Source organism: Triturus cristatus, chromosome 7 (assembly GCF_964204655.1).
Source record: "Triturus cristatus chromosome 7, aTriCri1.1, whole genome shotgun sequence".
NCBI classification, from domain to species: domain Eukaryota; kingdom Metazoa; phylum Chordata; class Amphibia; order Caudata; family Salamandridae; genus Triturus; species Triturus cristatus.
In genome coordinates this window covers 232,321,631-232,328,700 of record NC_140590.1, presented here as the reverse complement: position 1 = coordinate 232,328,700, position 7,070 = coordinate 232,321,631, and the positions used below count along the sequence as shown (strand labels likewise).

Genomic DNA, 7,070 nt, shown 5'->3' with positions numbered 1-7,070 from the left:
ATACTACCACCACCACCACCCCAATCATGGCATGTATGAAAAAGGAAACCATCTTCACCATGCAGCCAGTGCTGTGCCACAGTTGGACATAAACATCAAGCACCGGTAAGAGAGAAGTTTGGGGGAGGCAGAATTAATAATGGACATGTTGTCAATGATTTAATTTTCAAACACCACTCCAAAGAATGCATAGACTAGAGGACAGACTGAAAGTACTAGAAGGACCAGTCAATGAGTGAGGTGTGTCGCATCTATCTATTTGTGTCTTATACAGTCAGCAAATTATTGAAATTAAACACAGGCTATGGGCGGCCATGCACCAGCAAGGAAACAGTGTGATGTAAAACAGTTAACCCACCTACAAAACATTAACAACATTGCATGTAACATAGAAAAATATATTTAATTTACCCTAACAAATAAACTAAACCCACAAAAGCTGACCCACCCACCTCCCTAACCCCAAACACTGTCCACAGTAGAAAAAAGTCAAACGCCAAACGAGTAAAGAACAGGAATTAAAAAAGGGGCAGTGACAGGGACTAACTGGTGGGGCGGGACTGGAGGAGGACACGCATCTGGCGCATCTCGTCCTCTAAATGGGCGACGCGGCGTCTAAGGCCGCGGCAGTTGCAGCCACAGTGGGGGGGGGGCACCGGAGATGACACGGTGGCGGCGGGCAGCCGCCAGGCGGTGGCGCCGTACCACTGGAGGGCGGTGGCTGGGGCCCGGGGCACTGGAGGAGGCTTCAATAGCTGCTGCAGTCTCCTCCTCCTCCTCGGCTAGGACCACCAGCCGCCGGTATTCATGCTGGATTGCCTCCAGCTTCCGGCGCCGTGCCTTGGCGGCCAACTCCTTCCGGTTGAGTTTCGGAGTTGCTGTGTATCAAAAAGAAAAAAACAAGACAATTGTAAAATATAGTCTTGATAAAACAGTAGGACAAGGTAATTATTTATACACATAGTGGCATGGTAGAGTAGCACTATAAAATAAAGCACAGTAGTACATAACATTTTAAATGGCGCCTGTCCTTCTTCCTTCCACCTGTCTTACACTTTTTAGTTGAACAGTGCACCAGGTGCTCTTCTCCATAAAACTTTCTAAGCGGAGTTGAAATCAGATAGATGAGGCCATTGGTTACTAAATACTCCGGCTCCTAGTCCTATACCAATTAAAGGGAATTCTAGTCTTCTAGTTCACTCTTCAAACGTCCCCAAGAACTCATACTTACTTACGACATCGGATAGCGGGCGGACTTTGTCCGCCCGCCATCCGACTGCTAAAAAGGGTGGGGGTCCCGTGGGGACAATTAATTAGGATGTTGCGCCCGGCACAGTGGCGGGGGCACCCTGTTTTTTTAAATTTAAATTCTGGTTGGCTTTGCTGAAAGCAATGCTAAAATGTTGTGCTGCTTTTCCAAAGCACAACATGATGGGCCCCGCACGGAGCCTGTCACGTTTTGCTTTGAAAGTCGGGGGGGTACCATAGCATCGGTAGGTACCCTCCATGGGGGCCCCCAAGCATACTCTGCAATGTGTGCATGCCTTTCCGTGGCGGACGGCAATGCCGCCACGCAAAGGCATTCCAAAATGCAGATTATATGGCTGGCGGTGTGGTGAGAGAGACACCACCGCCATATTGAACCCTTTTCCACCTGGACATGTCTGAATATTTTCTACAGGGATGGCGGGAGGTTTGCCCCTGCGGTGACGGCAGTGAATTCCAGCCGGCCCGGCGGGGGCAATACGCCCACCATCCTAATGGGGGCCCTAAGTCACAACTGTACAGTATACATATACATACAGTACACCCTTGCAGTGAGTGTGCTGTCAAGTTCAACAATAGTTAAAGATTATGAATCTAACTTACCACTAGGCCTGGGCGGTAAATTCCGTTCCGCTCGCGGAATTTCGGTAATTTCGCGTTCCGCGGAGAACGCGAAATTGCCCAAAATTCAGCTTTCCGCGACTTCGCGAAATTTTTTCTTGTTCGCGTTCTCAAAATGCGTGTTCGCGAGATATTTCTGCCCGAGCACGCAAACAGCAACAGTGAACAGGAAAAAAGCATCGCGAACATGCAATTCCGCGTGTTCGCGGAATTTCTGCATGTTCGCGGAGATTTTTTACCGTTTCGCGGAGATTTGCGTAACACGATTACGCAAATTCCGCCCACCCCTACTTACCACCGCCTGCCACTGGTGCTGCCACTCCCCCTACCGCTCCGTTGCTATCTGCAACTGCCGCATCGGTGGTCCTCGCGTATGCCGTACCACTACGAGTACGCATACGCGAGGACACCCATAGTGATAGTGAACGTACAGGCGTGTGTACGGGCCGTACCACTACGAGTACGCATACGCGAGAACACCCCTAGTGATAGTGAACGTACAGGCGTGTGTACGGGCCGTACCACTACAAGTATGCATACGCGAGGACACCCATGGTGATAGTGAACGTACAGGCGTGTGTACGGGCCGTACCACTACGAGTATGCATACGCGAGGACACCCATAGTGATAGTGAACGTACAGGCGTGTGTACGGGCCGTACCACTACAAGTACGCATACGCGAGGACACCCATGGTGATAGTGAACGTACAGGCGTGTGTACGGGCCGTACCACTACGAGTACGCATACGCGAGGACACCCATAGTGATAGTGAACGTACAGGTGTGTGTATGGGCCGTACCACTACGAGTACGCATACGTGAGGACACCCATAGTGATAGTGAACGTACAGGCGTGTGTACGGGCCGTACCACTACGAGTACGCATACGCGAGGACACCCATAGTGATAGTGAACGTACAGGCGTGTGTACGGACCGTACCACTACGAGTACGCATACGCGAGGACACCCATAGTGATAGTGAACGTACAGGCGTGTGTACGGGCCGTACCACTACGAGTACGCATACACGAGGACACCCATAGTGATAGTGAACGTACAGGCGTGTGTACGGGCCGTACCACTATGGGTGTCCTCGTGTATGCGTACTCATGGTGTTACGGACCGTACACACGCCTGTACGCTCACTATCACTATGGGTACACATACGGCAGCACTCCCAAAGTGATACGGGAACGTACACAGGCCCTCTTAGCAAAAGTACGGTGGTTTTAACACATCACAGTGGCGACAGGCAGCACACAGGAAGGAATAGGGCTGACATACTTGTCCATGGATGGACATCAAGGCATTGTCTTGGCAGTACTACATGTGTGGGGCACAGGTGTGAAAGGCTGTGATGTGGCACATTACTCCTGAGTCGAGAAGGCACCAGATGTATGATGAGATGTGTACACATGTAATGTGTGACAGTGCAATGTGTGCCAGGCATGCCCTTGACTCCTTTAACATGTGTGCATGTCGTACTGCACACTTGGGATGAGCGTCACTGGCATGGCACGGACACCAACACACGGAAGTGTCCCCTGAGGCCAGGTACAGGGGTTACCACACCTGACATGTCACTACCCACGGTGCACGATGTGACTATGTCATGTATGTGTGGGGGTTCCCATTAGGTTGATGTTGGAGCTCCCTCAAAAGCTGCAGCTGTTGCAGCAACCAACATGTGTCTGTGTGTAGATTGACATTGCACACTGTTCCGCACACCATGCCACATGTGGTATCGGATGTGAGGTGCGTATGTATGCATGGGACACGGAGTAGCGTAACAAGGACATGTCTGCATCCTCTCTATGAATGTGTGGTGAGTCATCACATGTACACCTTAATGGCAAGGTGCGTGGGCTGTCCTAGTGTAATGTCATGTGACCTGTGGCTCTAGTGTTCCGCTACCAGTCTCTGAAATCGACATCCTACTTCTGCTGATGTGTGGATGTATGTCACTCCTGTGTTGCGTCTGGCTGTTCACTTACACTGGGACACAGCTAATCCCATGCCATGGCATGTGGAGGTTCACAATCTCCGTGTGTAGCTGGGTCTTGGTAGGAGTGTCACCTGCCAGCCATACGTGTCCAGGGCATGTGGCACATACCTGACTCCGTATGTCGCATATGTGTATTGACAGATTAACATGTGCTCAGTACATATCAAATGTGGTTGTAGTGCACTCACTCTTCCTTGTCACTTCCAAATTACTGCAGAGCGCCGCCTCTTCCCCGACCAATTCCGGACTTGGCTGACATGCGGGAGAATGACTGTATCCGGTGCTACCGCTTCCCCCAACCGTTGATTCTGGAGTTGACGGCGAGACTGGCACCACACCTGCAACCGCTGCACAGGTATCCTACGGCACTGACACCCAAGCTGAAGGTAATGGCAGCCCTACATTTTCTAGCCACGGGTACCTTTCAAAATACCATAGCTCATGTTGGTGGCATGTCCCAGAGCATGTTCTGCCGTGTGCTGCATGATTTCTTAGAGGCCATGTTGATTCACCTGGATGACTTCATCCATTTCCCAAACCCTGAAATGTTGACTGGGGTCAAGTGTGGATTCTATGCCCTGGGAGGGATGCCCCATGTCATTGGGTCCATAGATGGGACACATGTGGCTTTGGTACCACCACAGGCACAGGAGGTAGCGTACAGGAATCGCAAGCACTACCACTCCATCAATGCCCTTGTGGTGTGTCTGTCCAACATGGTGATTTTTCACATGTCTGTGCTCGTTTTCCGGGATCAGCACACGATGCCTACATCATGAGGCGTAGCAGGGTGCCTGAAATGATGACGCAGCTGAGCAACGAACGAGCATGTGTTGTTGGTGGGTACACTCTGTCTGTCCTGTATTTTGCGTAGACTTCCAGCATGACCGCTTCTCCTGTCCTACTTATGTCCATGTGCTTTCCATGTAGGGGACGCTGGCTATCCCAACATGCCATGGCTGATCACACCTCTCCGCAACCCCATCACGCCGGCCCAGCTCCGCTACAACACCGCCCATGGCCGGACAAGGCGAGTGATAGAGAGGACATTTGGCCTCCTGAAGACCCGATTCAGATGCCTCCACAAGACCGGCGGCGCCCTCCCATATGCCCCGGCGAAGGTCTGCAAAATCTTCATGGTCTGCTGCATGCTGCACAACATGGCAGTTGAGAAAGCTGTGCCACTCATCCTGGATCAAGATGACCAGGACCATCCACCCGTGGAGGACGAAGGGCTTGGCAATGGGGCTAGTGATGTGGAGGATGTGGAGCCGCAAGAGGACATCCGGACTCGGCTCATACGCGACTTCTTTGCTTAGTGGTGAGTACCAGTGTCTGAGTGTGCACGCATTGGTCCCCGTGTGCCATGTGTTGCGATGTGTGTCTCCATCTGCATGTATGGCACATGAGTCAGAGGTGTGTGTGGATATGTCACAGGAGTGATGGTGCCTGTGATGAGTGTATTTCCCCAGTCATAATTGTGACCTAGCATGTTGTCATCCATACATGTGTCGAGTACATGCACATGCAAGTGGCTGTCCTTTTTGTGGCTGACTTCTTGTGTGTCTCTCTTCCCCAGGTACTTGCTCATGCCGTCTGCTGCTTGCATTGTTGTGGCACTGCTATTCCTCATGGACACGTCATCGTGTGCTGACTCAGCGTTACACGCACGGACAAGTTTGGAAGTCTCCTTAGGGTAAGGGATGCATCAGGGGTGTATTGGGTGTGGCAGTAGTTCACGATGTATGCACACTGCCCCTGTCGATGTTTGTTTCCTCTGCAGACATGTTGCATCACCATGGGACACATGACATGCAGATGGGTACACCTGAATAGATGGTCAGACTTGTTGACAGTCATCAGTGATGGGATTGTGGAATGTGATGATGGCATCAATGTGTGTAACACTGCCCTCGGACACATACGGTTTGCATTGGCTTGACATGGTGTGGGACTTCCACATCAGCCGATCAATGGTGTATGGCAGGCTCTCCGTGAGCAGCAGGGGGTGTTTAGCTGTTAGACGACACTTGTGTGCCAGTTCCATGGCTATCACGCATTTGTGCTGCAGAAGGGGGGTGCCAGTGTTGGACCCACATGTTACTCCACATGACCCGTTCATGTGTACTCCGACTTGCCTCTGCAATCCCAAATACATGACTAATAAAGGTGTCCCTATGCCTCCAAGGTGCCTCTTCTCCGTCAATGCTGGTGTGTTGCCACGGTGCATCCGGCATGTCTGGCATGGTTTTCCGTGATAGTGGCTATGTGTCTATGTGTAGAGTAGCAAGATGCAAGCTGTTTGTGTTGGATTAGACCGTGTATTGTGCATGATGTCCATGACTGTGTGGGTATTGTGATATGTGCCATCCCCATGCATCCAACGTTGGCCAGGCCACCATTCTCTGCATCCACCTGACTCAAGCTTGCAGGACATGGTTCTGCCACCTGTCCACACATACCTGGGTGCCCCACAGGACACTCCACATGAGCCCTGACCTCTGCGCATGACTGTTGCTGTACTCAATATGTCTGTCGGCACGGTTGTGCGACCACCCCCTCAGCTGGTTGGGCCCATCACGGGTGTGTATGGTGCTCCATGTCTGTCTTGCCTAATACACTGTGACCCATGTGTCCTGTGCCAGACTCAGGCCCCAGGGTGTGGATGGTTGAAGTCAAATGAGAACTCAGGCATGTTTAGACTTTACAAGACACATGTAAGGTAATAATGCAACCAGCAGGCATCTTCTCTTCATGGTGTGACTTTTTATTTTAGTGGGGGGGGGGGGGGTTGACATGAGGGGCTTTCCGGATGTGTGGAATCCAAAGTTCACTAGGGGAGTTGGTGTCCTTGCCATTAGAAATCCTCAGAGTCCATGCCACAGTCTTTGTCAACATTGGTCAGACAGTGACCAGCAAGGCCATGTGGCAGAGAATGTCTTTTGATGCTGTGCTGCTGTTGCTCCAGTGGGCCAGGTGCCAGGCCAGGTGTCCTGGGAGATGGTGCTGTAGCGCCGACCCTCACGGTCTTTTACGTGGACGACCCGCCCTCCTGCGGGGACCCTCAGAAGCAGGCCGTGACGATGTTTGGGATGCTCCATCGGATGTTTCCTCCTCCTCCTCCTGATCCCTCCCTGTGGGTGGTGATGTTCTACGCCTTCTGGCACAGGGAGGG

At 51.8% G+C, this 7,070-nt stretch overlaps 1 long non-coding RNA gene across 1 annotated transcript in view; it reads right to left on the bottom strand.

The window, feature by feature from the left end:
- Positions 1-439: 439 nt before the first annotated feature.
- LOC146809281 (uncharacterized) overlaps positions 440-7,070 on the bottom strand; it is a 455,746-nt gene continuing 449,115 nt past the window's right edge. Inside the window, exon 5 of the long non-coding RNA XR_014966387.1 lies at positions 440-878. This is a non-coding gene — a long non-coding RNA (uncharacterized LOC146809281). The remainder of the gene's footprint in view (positions 879-7,070) is intronic.